Source organism: Pteropus medius, unplaced genomic scaffold (genome assembly GCF_902729225.1).
Source record: "Pteropus medius unplaced genomic scaffold, Ma_sr-lr_union100, whole genome shotgun sequence".
Taxonomy (NCBI): domain Eukaryota; kingdom Metazoa; phylum Chordata; class Mammalia; order Chiroptera; family Pteropodidae; genus Pteropus; species Pteropus medius.
The window spans coordinates 54,084,051-54,101,642 of record NW_024349800.1 but is presented as its reverse complement, the minus strand read 5'-3'; the positions used below and the strand labels follow the sequence as shown (position 1 = coordinate 54,101,642).

General features: G+C 48.2%; 1 long non-coding RNA gene across 1 annotated transcript in view; it reads left to right on the top strand.

Annotated features, from left to right (window-relative positions):
* Window positions 1-15,993, top strand: part of LOC120621910 (uncharacterized) — a 73,619-nt gene extending 57,626 nt beyond the window's left edge. Inside the window, exon 4 of the long non-coding RNA XR_005658338.1 lies at window positions 14,076-15,993. This is a non-coding gene — a long non-coding RNA (uncharacterized LOC120621910). The remainder of the gene's footprint in view (window positions 1-14,075) is intronic.
* The last annotated feature ends 1,599 nt before the right edge of the window (window positions 15,994-17,592 follow it).

Below are 17,592 nucleotides of genomic sequence, written 5' to 3'. Positions count from 1 at the left end.
GATGCTGAGATGTCTCAGGAAGGCAGCTGTGGGGGCATTCACGTGAGCACCAGACAAGAAGTCGGGGGCCTTGAGACCATGTTCTGATTATGCCATTCTCTTTCTGGTGACCTCAAGCAAGTCACAAAGTCAGAGAGTGGTGATGTGAGATGTAACCTAGGGGATCATCTTTCTATTTCCCTCACTTTTGAGATGAGGAAGCTCTAAGAAGTTGTAGCATTGGCTTAAGGTCTCAGGCTGAGGTGGGGTCACACCCAGAACTTGAAATAGTGTCCTGACCAATAATTTCCCGTTATTACCTCTGTTCTTCAATTTCTCTGGGCCTTGGATTTTCTCACCTGTCAAATGAAGACCAGTAACATTTGTTTCCCAGGACCATTGTAAAGATCCAATGCAATCATAGATAGAAAGAGTTCTAAAAAGGTGAAGTGTTGGGTTCTCAGGGGACTCTTGGATCGCAGGAGTGGTGCCTACTTACTTGTCCTGATCTGGGCATATTTGACTTCTTACATCCTACAGATTCCAGCAAGGATGTAGGCATGAATTCCAGGGCGAAGGAGGCCAGGGATGCTGCCCATCAATCAGCTCATGAGTATGTCATGACTGGTGCGAAAATACTGAGACATTTGCTGCCCTAACCTCCCCGAGTGCCCTTCTGCCACTGTGGCCCCTCCCCCTTCAGTAATTGCTGCACCTCTTCACAATCCAGAAATCAAAGGGTAAACAGCCGGAGGTCTCTGGGGACCCTTTTCCAGCCCTATTGCCAGTCATCTTCCATCCTGATCGGTCAGTGCTCCTACATACCATATCATGTATTTTGGTTATCTATTCATAGGCAGCAAACCAATCTGAAACCTAGTGGCTTCAAACAGTAAATCCTTATTTTCTGTCAAGGTTCTGTGGGTTGACCAGGCTCAGCAAGATGGTTCTCCCTGGGAGTCTCCCCTGTGACTGTAGTCAGATGATGGTTAGAACTATTGTTATCTGAAGGCTCAGCTGGGCTGGACATCTGGCATGGCTCACTTCTGTAACTGGCAGGTAATGCTGGCCATCAGCTGGGAGTTCAGTGGGGCTGTTGACTCAAGTGGAACAGCTGTATTTGGCCTCTCCAAGTGGCTTGAGCTTCTCACAGCAGGGTGGCTGATTTCCCAGAGGGAGCATCCCCAGAACCAGCATGCCCAAGGTGGGAAGTAGAACTGGCCTAGTGCTATCTTCACCACAGTCTACTTGTCAAAGCTGGCAAGGGCCCTCTTAGATCCAAAGGGGTGGGAGAGTGCCCAGATCAGATTGCAGAAAAGCATGTGGGTGGGAGACACTGTTGTGTTCATCTTTGGAAAATGCATTCTGTCCCAGTCACTGTGAGGAAAGCTCACCAGGCTGGCCCTCAGTCTGTGTGATGTCCCCTGCCCTTCCTTTTAGAGCCCATTCTCCTCCTCAGGCAGACCTCTGTCAGCTGAATGGGAGAATCCCCCTCCCTCTCTGGAGCTCCCTCTCCTAAAGAGCTGACAGCACTTTTTCACATCTTATACCAAAGTCCCCAGCAGGTACTTCTTACCCAATTTGCATCAATTACATCATGGTGCTCTATTTTCTGGCCAAACCAGAGGGTGATTTTGACCTCAGGGCCATGAAAGAGGCCAGTGTGAAATCTCATCTCCGGGTGTGTGTTGGTAAGCAGGGAGTGTGTGCCGTGGCAGGAAGCCTTGCTGTCAGGGGTCTGTGGGCAGACTTTGGCCCCTGCCAGAGACTGGGGTTCTAAAATGATGACTGAAAAAGCACAGTGGCAAGTCAGGAACGGGTCATCTGAAAGGGGTTTGCCTCCCCTGACCGAGTCCAAGCCCCACGTCCTTGACGTCAAACCCTCACTGCTGCGTACAGGCTCATGTCTACTTGAGCTGGATTCTGGGTCTGGACAGTCCCTCTGGCTGCTCAGAAAGACTGTACTTGGAGTCACTCTCAACCATCAGTACTGTCTAGCGGGTTCCATTCACCTGGTTTCCTTCCCCCGCTGTGAAGTGTGGGCACATCTGCACCCCGTGTCTCTGCCACGTACTTTCAAGCACTTCTCATCGAGCTTTTCCCAAGCTCTCTTAGGGAGAGGAATTTGTATGACCTCCCGTTCCACTGAGAAAAAAACAGTGGCTCTTGGTCCTGCTCCCGTCCAACCAACCCTCCGTGTGCTTTTTAACCAAGGAAAAATCTGTTATTCATAAAGAAAAACAAAGGATGATAAATTATAGGACCTTGTAAAATATATTAACATGAATCCACACTTTCTTCTGGATAATTGAATTTAGAGTGACATCGGCCAGACTCTGCTCCTTACGCAGGAATGCCAGCCTCCCTGGTTGTTTTTCATTCTTTTAGTGTGATCCCACAAAGGCCTGGCTAAGTCCGAGGGCCGCCATTGTCCCCGGGCCAGCAAGTGTTGTAATCTTGTCCACGATTTCATGACTTGCTCTGAATTAGGAGCTTCATTAAAATGATATGTCTCTTTCCATGTTGTAAGTGACAAGTGACCTTCCGACCAAATGTGGCCTCATTAGATGACAGGAAAGAATTAAATGTCAGGATGCAGGATGGTAAGGTTTCGACATTTATGAAGGTCAAATGAAGGGTGAGCAATATAACAGAGTATTCCACTTAAAGTTAGACCAGTGTTTTCAGGAACTGCTGCTCCTTGGTGCTGTAGGAAATGGGTGTTCTCTCCACTTTGCTGGTATTGCAAGGTTGTGGACTGCCCATGGTTTGCATGAAGCCACTACCATATCTTAATAATAATTGGAAGACTGGTTGGGAAAAACTGGAAAATGTCCAGAAATAACTTGTTTCTGCCAACTGTCATAAGCTTCCACTCCAGCGAATTATTCAATGGTTAATCGGTGTTTTGCCAAAGAAGCGGTCTCAGGAGACAGGCAGCTTTGCTTATCTGAGAAGCCCTACTATGATCTGGCTCTGCTGGACTTCCTGTCTTTGTAGACCTTGTTTTTATCTCTTTAAGTAATAGAAGTCTGGTTTGCAAAGCTATGCTCAGTGCAGCTCACTGGCTTGGGGCTACTTAGTGGAATAAGGAAGGGTCTGTAAGAGGTGGCACTCTGATTGACGTGACCCCCAGATCTGAAGGCTGTTGGAGCAGGAGAGTGTTGGTGGGGGATAGAGGATGCTAAGATTCACTGAGGTGGTCCATTCTAGGTCCAAGAAATTTGCCCCCATAGGTCCCTAGCGTCTTGGGAATTCAGAGGCAGGGCTGCCATGTGGGATTGTGTAGGTTTGCCACAGGAGTATCTAGTCAAAGGGCCAGATGGGTTTTAGCCTGTGTTGCATTTGCCAAACTTTGGTGCTGGGCTGCAGCCATTGCGGGGTTGGGGGTCAGGGGTCTTGGAAACAATAGCCCACAAGCCAAGTCCAATCCGCTGCCTGATTTTATAAATAAAAATATTTTGAAACGCAGACACACCTATTCACTGATGTGCCATCAATGGCAGCTTTCGTGTGACAGTGGCGGAGTTGAGTAGTTGTGACAGAGACCTAATGACCTGCATGTCTAAAATATTTACCATCTGGCCCTTGATAGAGTTTGCAGACCACTGATCTCGAGGTGAGGCACCTTTTTCTAATTTGCAGATAATTCTGTCTGCCTGCCAAGCCAGAGTTGCATCAGAAAGATAGGGGCTGTCTTTTCCTAATTTGCAAAAAGGTGTCTTGTGGGATAGCAAGGCCCTGAGGAGGAGATCCCGTCATGTGTCTGAGGGTGAGGGCTTGGGGGAGCCAGGGCCATCCACGAGGCCTCACTCCAGCCCCCTGCAGACCGCTGGCGGACTCCAGAGCTGGTCTAGGCAGTAGGAGAGCCACAGACTTGTTGCTCGGAGAAGCTTTTTGGAGAGCGAGGGGCTGGTTGTAGCAGCTCTCAGAAGTAAAACAAATGCTTTCCTTGTTCTTTTTCCAAATAACCGTAAAAGAGAAGGTTTGTTTTTGGATCCTTGTCGCTGGCCACTCCATAAAGAAATGCAAACCGTCTCATGAGTTATCATCAACCACTTGTTTACACAGCAGGGCTGATTGACACGGTTTATTTTTCTGCGGTTTTTCTTCTAATCTAAAGTGAAACTTGAACTAGAGAATTCATGGCGTTCCCTTCACCTTTTGCAGCCCAGAACCTGCAAAGGAGGTGACTTGTTTTCACTTGTGTGAATATCGTATGCCCCACGCAGATCTGGTCATACTCCCGTGAAAGATCTGGTCACCTATAGGGTCCCTTGTCCAGAGGACTGATAGACAAGGCAAGATCGGTGACTGGTAGAATGTGAGGCTGGAGGGGAACTCAGAGTTGTCTCCTTTTTCGATACCCCCAGCGTCCCTTCATTGAGCACATGGGAATCAGCCCCAGTGGGGTGCCGTAACTTTCTCAACCTCCAGGAGACAGGATTTGGGGTTGAGTCAGGAGCCCCTCATAGCAGCAAAGGATGTCCATGGCGGTCCAGATGGGAGGGAGTGGGGGCCTGGTGGGAAGAATCAGGCCAACAGTTTCAGTGCACCCAGCACATGGAGACGTATGAAGCACTTCTCGTGCCTGAGCTCACTACTCCTCCCCACTCTCCCACGAGGCTGACACTGTTTCCTCACATCCATTAATTGTCACGTATAGTTTAGACATAATCTCAAAAAAAGTCCAGCTCGATGAGAAGGAATGATAAACCTAATGCCATGCACAGGGTAAAGGGACCATACAATGGTGCTTTCTACATTTTTTGATAAAAGTAAATTAAAATAAAAAAATCCCTCTGTCTTTGTTAACTGTGCAGCAATCCTACTTTTTAAAAGTTGACTACACAAACTCAGAAGAGGGCTGGCCTGGATACAGAAAAGGTCATGAAAACAGACCGGAGGGGTCTGCAGTGGATAGAGCTTCAGTCAGGGATGAGGAGGCTGCCTGCGGATAATGCATTGCATGCGGCACAGCCCGGAGCTGCTCGTTGTCCTTCTCTGGAGGAGAGAGACAGGATTTTGACCCCCTTTGGCCACTTGTAGGGGCTGCAACCACTGTCGCCAGACCCCAAGGAGTCATGTTCCTCACTTCCCTTCCTCCTGGCTTGATGCCACCAGCCCGTTGCCCACACCATGGAGAAGGTTACGGGAGCCCTAGAATTTTCCCTGGGTATGTTATATAGGACACATGCAATCTCAAGATCTGTTTGGAGCCTGCCTCCCTCAAGACTGCATGCCTCGCTGCACCCCCAGCCCACGTATGTGCTCACACATCCCCACACATACATACACGTGGTATTACTCAGTCCCTCAGGTCACTCAGCATTGGCTACAGAATCTTCTGTGGGAAGGCGGTTGGCTCTGTTTCACTTGACATCTTGATGAGCAAGACACAGCAAATAGCCTTACTCAGCAAGTGAATTAACTCCCTTGAAGTAAGTTGGGGAGCAGCAGAGCTCTTAGGAACTCGGGGCTGAGTATGTGTGTGTGCGTGAGCATGTGTGTGTGCATGCCTGTGTGCGTACCTGTGACCTCATTTCCTTGTGCTATTGGATGTTACCGAGCATTTTTGAGAACAAGAGAGCAAGAGCAAGTAAGAGCGTATCAGTTTCTTGCCATTTGGTGTAAAGTTTTTCCTTCTTTCTTTGGTGTCAGTGTCTGCTGTCTGATAATGTCTGAGTAATCAAGAAACATCTGACTGATAAAAAGTGTTTCTTCCTGGAGCCCAGAAGCATGGGCTCAAGAAAGGCCTTTGCCAAGAGTAAGTAACTGCATAATAGCTGGCATGTGTGACAAACTCTTAGTGGTCTCGCTGACAGAAGACCCCACCAGTTGGGGAAGGTCGGAAAAGACTTCAAGGTCAACACTCATTTGGATCTTCACTCAGAACATGGGAGGCACCAAGACATACGGCCTGGGGAAAGGATGATTTGAGGGCACTAGTCATGTCCCCCAAATTGCTCAAAGGGAAGAAGGGAAGGAAACACACAATGTGGCGCCAGAGTGTAGGAGTAGGACTTGCAAGATAGGAAACTTGCCAAGAGGCAAATCTGAGGCCAACAGAAGGCAGAACTTTCTAACAATCCACAGGCAGAGCTGCCTCCAGTCCTGGGGACAGGTGGCAGAGGGCAGGGGAACATCATCAGTGATGTTGTTAAATAGTGTTCCTATACAGCGTGAGACCTATGAAGCCAAAAGTACAATAAGAACATGCAATCTGGTGGTCCTTAATAAAATCACACACACACACACACACACCCCCCAAACCATGATAAAGACATGGCCTTAAAAAATAATGAAATTGCTCGTCTTTAGTGCAAAAATAATAAAACAGGAGGATGTAGGAAAGAGTGGTATAAGTTTAGAACATTACAAGACATTTGATCATCATGCATCTTGTAAAAGAAGTGATGGCTGTTTACCCAAGGTTTCAGGGAGACCAGCAATCTTGGTCAGTACTTGGCCCTCTTATTCACCTCGAAGGAGAACAGCTCCTGATCGAACGGAGTCAAGCTAGTCCTGACGTGCTGAAGGGACGAGCCCACAGGACAGGTCCGTCAGGGAGACGAAGATGGCTGGCTCCGGTTCCCTTCATATCCACCATCCATGCACAGCCCATTCTCGATGCACATGGTGGCCCTCGAGTGCTTCATCACATGGCAAAACTCAAAGGCCTGCCTGATGTCCTCCATCATGCCCCCCCATGTGTCCCCTCATCTCTGAGATAATGCTGGTTGCTGGGTTGCAGTCCCACCCTTTTGCTGCTGCACAAAGGGCACACTCAGGCAACCCCACAATAAAAGCAACTCGAAGGAAGACCAGCTGTACTTCTAAATAAACATCCCAAGCACATTAATCTGCTAAAGGTTTTTATGAGAGGAAGCATAAAATTTCAAATAAAGGGCTAATGGGAAATATGTCCGAAATGTTGGAACTGGAGATGCTCTACAGTAGGGAACTGCCCAGGCAGAGCCATAAAACCAAACGTACTAACAAATGATTCGGTTTTAAGACCCCGGTCCTCTCACTCCCACACCTGAGTTGTATATTTTATCTGAAGGGCTGTTTCATGTTCTGGAATGAGCTCTGTTTGCAAGCAAGCTGTCACAATTTTATGGCCTCAATTTTAAAGAGCAGGACATTTCTTTCCTGGAGAAGAAGGCTAATAGGAGGTAAAATGCAGGGATTATGGGCTCTCCCACAATCCAGGCTAGCAGATGCTCCTCTTTTCGGGAATCAAAATGAATGCTTTCTTTGGACCCAGCTAGGAAGGCCCCTTGAAACATCCCGGGAACAGGAGACATGTGCCAAGCCAGATAACAGATTGGAAGCAGACGGTGAGGAGAGCAGGTGCCCAGATCTTTGGAGGTACCTGCTCCCTTCCTCCTGCAGGACAGGGGATTCAAACAATGACAAGGCGCTTTTTTGTTTTGTAAGTGAAAAATGGGAGATGGCATATGGTTAGCATTGCTCCCTGCCCTTCCCTTCACCTCCGTTAAGGATCTGCTTTCTTTTCCCTGCTGGGGCGATATGCAGCTCCGTTTTGCATCCTTACTTTGTGCCAGGCCACTCTGGGCTGCAGGGAAGGACACCCCTCAAGTAAGACCCTTTGGAATAGTGAGAAAAGCTTGGATTGGGGAATTAGAACAGGTTTAAGTCCCTACTTTCCCGCTAAACAGCTTTGTTGGACCTCAGGCAAGTCGCTTAGTTTCCATTTTCTCATTGGGGAAAAAAAGGAAAAATACCTCACCATCACAGGTGCATTGTAGGCATTACATTATGGCCCCAGTGAAAGCACCTGTTTGGGCAGTGCCCCACTGCCAAGGGTCATAGTTAACTGTTCATCACGAACACTTACTTTCACCTCTCTGAGCCTCAGTTTTCTCGTCTATTAAATGGAAATAACCTCTTATAGCAGCAGTCTCCAACCTTTTTGGCACCAGTGCTCCTAAGAGAATCTAATGCCCGATGATCTGAGGTGGAGCTGAGGCGGTGATGCTCGTGCTGGGAGCGGCTGCAAACACAGATGAAGCTTCGCTCACCTGCTGCTCACCTTCTGCTGTGCTGCACAGTTCCTAACAGGCCTGTCCCAGTCTGCGGCCAGGGGGTTGGGGACCCCTGCCTTTGAGGGTTGTTCAGAAGACTAAAGGGAATATGAGCAGAAATGCTTGGCAGAGTGCCTGCCACACAGTAGGCACTCAGTGAATCTTTACTATCATTGCTATTATTTAAGCAGAGATCAGGCTTCTTGGCAGACAGCCTGACTCATTCCAAACCCCATGGCTAAAGTCCAATCAAGGCAAAACCAGGCACTGCATACCCAGCTCTCCTTACTCATCTTGTTCAATTCTCATTTCAGTGCATCTCTGGCCCTTGGCTGCTTCTTACTCATAGGCCAGTGCGTATGCTTTGAGCTCAGTTTGAGCTTAGTTTGCTAAGCTGCTGATGCTCAGTACTGCCTAGGGATTCGGCTTGGACTCCCCTTGGGCTGTTTCAGGCCCCAGATACCTTAGACAGGACCTCGTGTGCTGGTGCCAGTCCCTTTATCCTAAACTCCAGCTCTGGGCTGCTCTGTCTCCCTCAAGTGTGTCAACTTCAACCCCCATGAGAATTAATGATTAAAGGTGGTCAGAGAATTAGCTCATCCTAGGTTACTTCCCTCAACTGCTGCTATGGGGGACAAACACTACCTTCATCACCTGCTGTACTCACCCCAGTTTGACAGCAAAGCAGAACAAAATAAATGCAAACAAAGGAAACACACTCACTAACAGCAATGGGAAGAGAAGCAGCACTGCCGATAGTGCCAGTGGTGTGAAGTGTGTGCCGCACTCCCAGGATATGCTCTGGGAACATCACCTCTCCTCTGGGCTGAAGTCAACTCATCTCATCCCCTTTGTCTACACTGCCTGCCTTGTGCTGTCTCCTTGGTTCTTTAGTTTTTCTCGATTTTTTTTGGTGCCATCTCCCAAGTGAGACTGGATTCATGGAATCCATGGCTTTAACCTTGTTTTGCTTATTTCCCATCAAGACTGGAATAAGAGAGTCCAGGCCACATGGAGAGCTCATGCTGGAGATGTTCATTTGAGGGCCCAGTTTCCCCCAATGCTAGACATTGTGAAGGAGGAAGCCTCAGGGCTTCTCCTGCTCCAGCCACTGCCTGGCCAGTCACTTAAGGGACTTGGGTGAGAACCACCTAGGTGAGTGCAGTCAAGACATGGAACCATGAGAAATAATATAATAATAATAATAATAATAATATAACAACAACAACAACAACAACAACAGCAATAATAACAACAATAACTGATCATTGTTTAATACCATTCAGTTCAGAAAAATTGTGGAGCAGTGTAGATACCTAGATCACTGATCCCTTAAACATCTCTTTTGGCTGTTTGTATGGTCACGAGAGGCATAAGCCATGCCCTTTGGAGAGGTTTAAAGTGCCACCACCAGCCAGTGGTGGGCAGTGGCTCCAGGCCGCAGCAGCATCCTGCCCGACCGATATGCCAGGCTTCCTGTCTTCCAGGGGCCTCGGGCTATGGGACTCCTCTGGCTGGACCCCTCGCCTGCGGAGGCGTTGGCTGCCTGGCCCTTGGGGAGCAACCCACTCTTCCTTCTCCGGCAGAGCTGGGAAGATATCCAGGGCCAGCTGTATGCTTTGGAAATCTTCTCTGGTTCCTCGGCTCTCTCTCCTGTGCAGAAGTATAAGATTAACCTCCAGTTTTACACCCCAGAGCTCCAAGTACCATACAAGGTTCTGTGTTTTTCAGGTGCAAGTTCTTTATTTGGCTTTTAGCAAATGAGAGTAATAAGAAACTCGAATCTGCAGGTCCTTAGGGGGCAAAGCTGGGGACCAGAAGAGTTAAGGGGTTTCCAGTTACCCTCTGGCTTGTGCTCAAAGTTCTCATGCTCCCCAAAGAATGGGCGTGAAGGCTCAGTCTACGCAATGGCTGGGGGTGGAAACTTGAGACAGAGGACTGAGGGTCCCCAGAATTATAATACATGCCATTAGCTGAGAAAGAAAGAACAGGGAGCTCTTATAAGGGGGTGTGGTAAACACGACATACCCTTTCAAGATGTGTTCTCAGCAGCTGTACTCATCTACTAGCCCTGCTATGGACTGAACGTGACCCCCAAAACTCATAATTTGAAACTAATCCTTAATGTGATGGTTTTTGTGGATGTGGAATAATTAGGTTTACGTGAGGTCATGTGGAGCCCCATGTTCGATTAGTGCCCTTATAGGAAGAGAAAGAGACCAGAGTCCTCTCTTTCTGCCCTATGAAGACACAGCAAAGAGGTGGCCATCTGCAAACCAGAAAGAGGGTTTGACACCAAATCTTCCCAGACACTGAATCTGTCGGAACTTGATCTTGAACTTAACCAACTTCCTGAACTGTGAGAAATAAATATTTGTTGTTTAAGACACCCAGTTTATGGTATTTTGTTACTGTGGCCCCAGCTAAGACAAGCCCTGAGACCCTATTTTTAACTTTGTCTTCTGGGCCCAGATGAACCTGAGAGATTATCTCCTCCAGCCTGATCCTCTTACGAGTGAAGACCAGCGCGGCTTGGGGACTTGCCCAAGGTCACACAGCTCTGTGGAGAACATCCTCCACAATGTAGGTGACCTGCTACAATGAGGCCTTGGCTTTCAAATCAGAAAGACATTGGCTTTTGCTGGTCACTGTCCATCTACACTGAGGGAATTAGAGAACAGAGACAATTATCCAGTGAATCCACCAAGTTTTTTGAGAAAAGAGAGAATTTCTTCATGGGGATTGGTTCTCTATAGCAGTGGTCCCCAGCCTTTTTGGCACCAGGGATCAGTGCTCCTATGAGAAACTAATGCCTGATGATCTGAGGTGGAGCTGAGGCGGTGATGCTAGCGCTGGGGAGCAGCTGCAAATACAGATGAAGCTTTGCTGGCTCACCTGCCGCTCACATCCTGCTCTGCAGCCCGGTGCAGCCCTGCTCTGCAGTCCATGGTTCCTAACGGGCCAAGGACCGGTACCGGTCTGCAACCCAGGGGTTGGAGACTCCTACTCTGTAGGGATTGAAAATCCCTGATGTGTGTTCAGGATTCCAGGTCATTTCATAGAGACAGAGACAGAGACATTGATAGTCATGACCACCATGCAGCAGAGCCCGGTTCCCTTGCAGCTCTCGAATTCATAAGAAGCCCAATTTAAGTGACTTTGCAAATGGACTACTTAAGTTCAAGTTCTGACTGTGCTTTTACTAGGCTGTGTGACCTTAGGTAAGCTACTTAACCTTTCTGTGCCTCAGTTTTCTCACCTGTAAAATGAATAATAGTAGCACCTCCCTCAGGGATTGTTGTAAAAATTATTTCACTCTCTATCTTAGAAAAGTTCCTGGTTATTAATTGCTGTGGTATGGATTGTCATTATTTTTATCTGAACTTTAGTTTTCATTGTAACTAAGCTTGGACAGCTGCAGAGGTTATGCAATGGTGTGTTTAATAATGATTTGAATTCGAATGTGCTTGGTGGAGTACAAACTCTCTAGCTTGCGACAGTCTCTACCACTTACATTTCAGATGTTTATGTAGGCCCTGTAGGCCCTTGGATTTGTAATTACGATCTATTAGGAAGGTAAATTGGACAGATCAAGACGTAGCATTTATAACTGCAAAGATCTCTGGTAATGGAAGTGATGTCTGAAGTCAGTGAAACCATTTTCAAAGTACACCAGAGTATTAATAAGGCCACAATCCTTCCTCTTCTCTTGCTGCTGTCCCCATGCTCATGGTGGAGGTGAAGCAAGGCAGAAAAGTTTAAAACAGTGGCTGCCCACAAACGGACCCTCACATGTGAGCGCCAGCATTTCAGTCTCGGTCTGAAGGCTGGAAAAGACCAATGTCCCAGCTCGAGCAGTGGGGCAGGAGGAGTCCCCTCTTATTCAAGAAAGTATCAGCCTTTCTGTCCTAGTCATAAGACCTTCAACTGATTGGATGAGGCCCACTCACATCGGGGAGGGCAATCTGCTTTACTCAGTCTACCGATTCAAATGTCAGTCTCATCCAGAAATACCCAGAATGTTTGCCCAAATGTCAGGTACTCCGTGGCTAGTCAAACTGATGCATAAACTCAGCTTCACACATACACTCACAGATGTGTGGAGATACACCAGCCTGGCGTTGTGGGCAGTGCATGCCATGTGCTTCTGCAGCCACACCGATTCCTTGGCTGTGTTGGATATTCCTGCTCCTGAGAGGGGCTGTGCATTGTGGGGCAGTTGTCAGCTCTGGGAATGGAGCTATGTGACCGAGGCTTCCCACTGATAAATGGCTGACAGTGAACAATTTCTCTTTGCTATGGTTTCCTCATAGCATGATTTTCTCCAGATTCTAGTGGGATGGAAGGGCAATTTCAGCACCTGTTACAGGAGCGAGGAGGTGGAGGCTGTGGGCTTACAGGCCCTTTGTCTTCCTTCCCAGCTCTGAAACATGCTCTGAGCAGCAGGCATGCATTTCCTTGTCCCCAGACCTGTCGCTGCTGTAAGAATTTAACTTGTTCAGTCTCCTAGTTGGTGAGATTTTGTCCTCATCTCCAATCCCTCTTTTGCACGTCTCTCTCCTGTGTGTTTATTTTGGCCTCTGGCTGCACAAACCTACCATCCTGATGGCCCCAAAGGCCTGCTTCATTCTGGGGTCCAGCATTAAGATGCTCACTGCTTACTCTCTTAAGGCACATTCTCCAAAGGCTCTGCCAGTAATAAAGATGATTTTAGGGTCACCATTTGTCTATTCCTGTGTCTATTTCAAGACCGTTTAGAATTTTGGTGAGAAAAGAGATACTATTGATTAGATCCCTCAACTCCAAATGAGCTTATTAGTAAGTATTAAGGAAATTAATTTTTTACTTGTGATATGAGTTCCAAATATTTTTTCTAGGTTTTAATTTCTCTTTTCATTTGTTGTTTGGTGTTTTTCTTCTCTATATAAAGGAAATCGAGTCAAATTTATCAATCTCATATTTTACGGATATTGAAGTTTTGTGTCATGCCTAAAAATAGCCTTTCCCCTTGAATTATAAAATGTTTTCTTCATTTTTTTTCGGGTACATACCTGGTTCCATTTTTCACATTTAATCTTTGTGAGCTCTTACCTAATATGGCATGCTACCAGGAACTTGGCTTGATCTTGAGGGAATGAGACTCGAGAGGAGGAAAAGAAGGAGGGACAAGGGAACACAGGGCCCCTGTCTGCTCTTGGGGGATGTTCGGTGTGTGCAGTGATGGGCCAGATGTAGGTCTCTAGAATTGCCCGAGCACTTCAGTGGCCATAGTGGGGAGGAGGAAGAGCTGGAGTGGCCTCCCCGCCACCCCCCCCATGCCCAAGGCTTAGCAGGTGGCTTTCTCTGTGGGTTGGGTGGCCGTAGGATTGGAGTCCACACCTTCTAGCTGCAAGGGTTTGTTCTCTGGACTCAAAGGTCCAAGCCCAGCTTGCTCAGGGAACAACAGGTCTAGCTCCGAGGCCGACGGGTGCAGTGTCCCCTCACTCTGAGCCCGCACTGCACGTCCCAGAGGTCTGCGCTCGGCCTGGGCCTGGCTGAGCTCTGATCCTGCTCTGAAGGCCGGGTCTACCGAGATGACCAAAGAACCCAGGCGGGGCTGCGACCACGGCCTCGACCACGGCCTCTGAGAGGAAAGCGGCGGCTCACTTCCTGTCCCCTGACAAAAGCCAACAACAGGCTCAGACGTGACATCAGCCCGAGACCAGCCCTCCTGCCTCGGGTACTCGTTACGCTCAGGTCCTTTCTCATGTTGTGAAGGCACATGCTTCCAGGGGAGCAGAGCAGGCCGCCGGCTTTTCCTCCCCGCCAGCCCATCCTGGACAATTAAGTCATTCCCGAACATTTTGTATTTCAGAAGCATAATTAAACACTGAGAAGTTCTTTGATCTTTCTCTGATTCTTTTTATATAAACTAGAATGAATGTGAGGAGGCTTTATTATAGGTGTTTGCATGCTGTATGTTTACATATATATATTAAATCTCGTGCTCTCTCTTCTCTCAGTGATGTGATTAATTCTACATGATTTTTGCTTGTTTCTTTCTAGCTGCCTTCCCTTCCCGCTCAGCCCTCGACAGCCTCCAGTCGGTCTCCCACGTACGGTGCCTTCCGTGGCCTGGGCTGGCACACGCTGCCTGCCGTTGTCCGTTCCGGTCCGTTTCCTGATCCCCACGACTCCACATTTCCTGCGGGTTCTGTAAGCGACCTGACATCCTCCCTAAGAGTCCCATTTCTGCTTACCAGGGTTGGCTCTTATTGTTTGCAACTATGAATCCTGAACAATATCTCCTGTTCCCCAAGGCCTGAGGTCTTAGTGAAGTCAGAGTAGTTCTTCCTGGCGAACAGTAATATATTGATAAACTATTTCTCTAACAACAACAAAAAAAATCCCTAATATATGGCATTTGGCATTTGCTGATTTCCACGGCGTAAATACTCCCACAATGGTCAGTTTCAAAATGCCCCCTTTAAACACCTGACTAGTAAGATTCTTGAATATTTAGCGATTGGCTGTCGGAAGCCAGGATGGGCCAATGTCAGGGCAGCACTGTTACGCCTTAGAACCACACAGGTGAGCATGTGGACAAGAAGAATGCCTTCTGGGTGTGACTTTGATAGCCAGGGTTCTAAGCTTGCCACCCTCGGACCGGGAGGACTGTGAGGAGGATGGCGGTGAGCAGTGGTTGTTCCTTAAGTGAGGGCAGAAAGCTGAGGCCAGAAAGAGTCCTTTCCTCTGTAGCTGGGGAAGAAACCTGTCTTTGCTGGTACCCAAAACCTTGGCCCACTGCTAAACAAGATTCTATGACTTTGGGCCCGCCACCCCTTCCATCTGGGCCTCAGTTTCCCCAAACAAAAAACGGGGTGTCTCTTGCCATGTTAACGTCAGGAAATGCTTTGTGAGAACCAGGCATTCTGTGGTGGGTCAACTGTGCAGGGAGAGTTTACGGCTTCCGGGGCTACGGCTGAGGGACTGAGTCTCAGCAAAAGCTTCTGGCTCTGCATATCTACAGCATCTGCGTGATGCATGCCTGGTGTGGGTGCTGGGCCTGCTGCGTGTGTCTGTGTGTGTTGTGTATGATGTGGTGAAACCAGGCCCTGGGGACATCCAGCCCAGGGTGGCTCCAGGCATATGTCTTGAATTACTGGTAACTCAGCGGGTGAGCAGACACAGAATCCTGTTTTAGAGGACATGAAGAGGATTTGAATGTTTAATAAGTAAAGGATGGACAAAACACGCTATAAGAAATCCACAAAATGTCACTGGCATTGGCTGGCCTATTTCCTCTGGTGTGTATTGACAGCATGTTGTAAATAGTCTGATTAATCCGTGTCCTCTTGTGACCTAGAAATTCACAATCTGAGTTTAGGTTTGTACTTGGGGCTTAATGCGTTGGCCAGTTACAGAGAGAAACAAAGGGGACACTGCATGATTTTCTGGTCTCACATCAGGAATGTCCCGTACAGAGCGCATTGGCCTCCCAGAGCCACTGGTGCCCCTACACCAGCAAAAGTTGCCATACTTAGAGATTCTGGAACACCTGGTGCTTCTGCCCTGCTGGGTCCCAGCCAACCTTATTGCACAGCCTGTAATCAGAGCTGAGCGTGAAACTCCAGAGGTCTTGGGCAATGCCATCTGTCCCACTGGAGGGACTGGGTCCACTCACGTGCCTGCTCCCTTCCTCACCTGTCAAGGCATTCTCTCAACATTAAACCCTGAAATATCTGGGTAGATGTTGAGGTCTTCAGTAGCAACACCTTACATTTATGAACCACGTTAATCCAAGACTCTATTTTATATTAACTGTTTCCCCCGCTAAAAAGACTGTAGTACAGCTCACATTTGCTGGTGCCACCAGATGTCTCTGGCATTCTGGGCTCAGGCCTCCCCTGGCATCTATCAGGTCTTACAGCCAGTGAGAGTGTGTTGATGCCCAAAGGGTTAAATGGCCTCCTGTCACCACTTGGCCCCAAACAGCTCTGTGAAGGTGGCATTGGGAGTCCTCAGTGCCTGAAGCTCACCCAGACCCCGAGGGCACTGTTGTCCCAGAGAGAATCGCAGTGTCAGGCAAAGCTCAGAGCACCCGTAGGAAACAAGGTCTGTTTGTCAGCTGACCCTTTCACTTCCTGTTTCACCACCTGCTTGCCCCTGACCCTGGTGCTGAGAGCTTGGGATCTATATTTCGAGGGGAGCTGGAGGGGGTCCCCTGACCTGTCTCCTTAGTCTGAAAGAAATGGGCAAAATTCTGTTTTATATGTAAAGCAGAGAAGGAAAGTCTGTGCTCAAAATATGCCTTTGCGGGGACATGAAATTTCCCAAATCTTTCTCTTTTCTCTTTAAAGAGCCAGCTACAGCAATAGTCTGGCTAGTTGATTAGCCTTGAATTAATGTGATGTCATTCAAAATTACTATTAGTTTGAAGTTACAATTTTGAAGGCCTAAAAAAAAAAATCCCCTTTCTCCTAAAATGAACGTTACGTTGTCCTGCACCAGAGGAGAACAGATCTATAGACTTTAGGAAGCGGGAGGCTCCCTGCCTGGAGCCGAGGTCAAAGTTCAGGCCTGGGAGGCCCCAGGTCCTGCCATGTTTCAGGAGGGCAGTGGCATGACATTATCGAGGCCATCTTCCGTTTGAATGCTGCAAGAGTTTGGTCACAAACCGTGTGAGGTGAGGGGGCGATGTGAGCCCTGGGAATTGCTGTCTCTTTAGATTTCGGTGCCACTTGGGACACCCAAAGTCATTGCCTTGAACGTGGCAGGGGAAGGCTCATGGTAATGAACAGGATACTTAATTTCTTTTTCCCGCAGGACCAGGGAGAAGGGGGGTCTCACTAAGAAAGACTCCACACAGCTCTGCTGTTTGAGCCTTTGCAGACGCCAATGACCAGCCTGGCCAGGAAAGCGCACTTGGGTGGGAGCAGGCTGTGCCCTTGGTCCATGAGGTGGCTCAGGAACAGCCAGGAAAGCCCAGTGAGGGAGGCAGGAGGTGGCTCTCTCCTGCGTCAGGACCAATGACCCCGAGAGCATCAGCTAGTTTCCTCCAAGCACATGTGCGTTGGGGGCGGGGAAGGTTCAGGGCCAGAAGACTCCCCTTGATCCGGGAGGACACCTTGCATTTCGACGGGGACATTTGACATGGAGGCCTGTCGTAGTGGCATAAAAAATACCTCGTGAAATGCTCAGCTTTTTCTGTTGTAAAAAAAAATTTAATTTGTTTCAAGTATACAGTACCTTGGTTAGACATCTATATAGTTCATAAAACAATCTCCCCAATTGCTCCCTCCCTCCCCTGGCCCTCCACTTAGCCAGCATATTAATGCTGACCGCATTCCCTATGCCGTGCTCCCCATCCCGGTGACCATCTATCAACTACTAATTTGTACTTCTTTAACCCTTCACATTCTTTTTTCTTTTAATGACGAAGTAATGCGCGTGGGTGCTTCTTTGTGCCCAGGCTCAGGGATAGCTGGGTCTGGGGTCTGGGGAATAGGAGTGTGAGTCACATATATTACTTGGCAAAACACAACAAAAAAGGAAAACAAATCCAGAGTTTTTATATGTGGGA